This window comes from Atta colombica, unplaced genomic scaffold, assembly GCF_001594045.1.
Source record: "Atta colombica isolate Treedump-2 unplaced genomic scaffold, Acol1.0 scaffold274, whole genome shotgun sequence".
Taxonomy (NCBI): domain Eukaryota; kingdom Metazoa; phylum Arthropoda; class Insecta; order Hymenoptera; family Formicidae; genus Atta; species Atta colombica.
Genome location: NW_017259375.1, coordinates 733,019 through 733,409, shown reverse-complemented (window position 1 = coordinate 733,409; position 391 = coordinate 733,019).

Sequence of the window (391 nt, the reverse complement as noted above, 5' to 3'; positions counted from 1 at the left end):
ATATGTTTTGTATTAAAATAATATATTTTATCATACTTGGAAGTAAAAATAAAAGAAAATAAACTCGTATTTTTTAAATATATGAAATATACAGGAAATTAAAAAATATAAATATGTATAAAATATATAATGAATGTAGAATAAAATATATAATAAATATATAATATAGAAAAATTCGTTATATTACGTAATAAATAATGACAGTGTCGCTTGGTTTAGCGCCGAGACACAACTAGTATCTCCAGGTTTTATTGTTTTTCCTATCTTATTCTCAAATATTCAGGATTAAGTTTTATACAAATTAGTGCAGAAAAACAATATCATACACATATATATGTATGTATAATACATATTATTTTCTAAAAAATTCCTTCTGTTGTTTCTCATATTT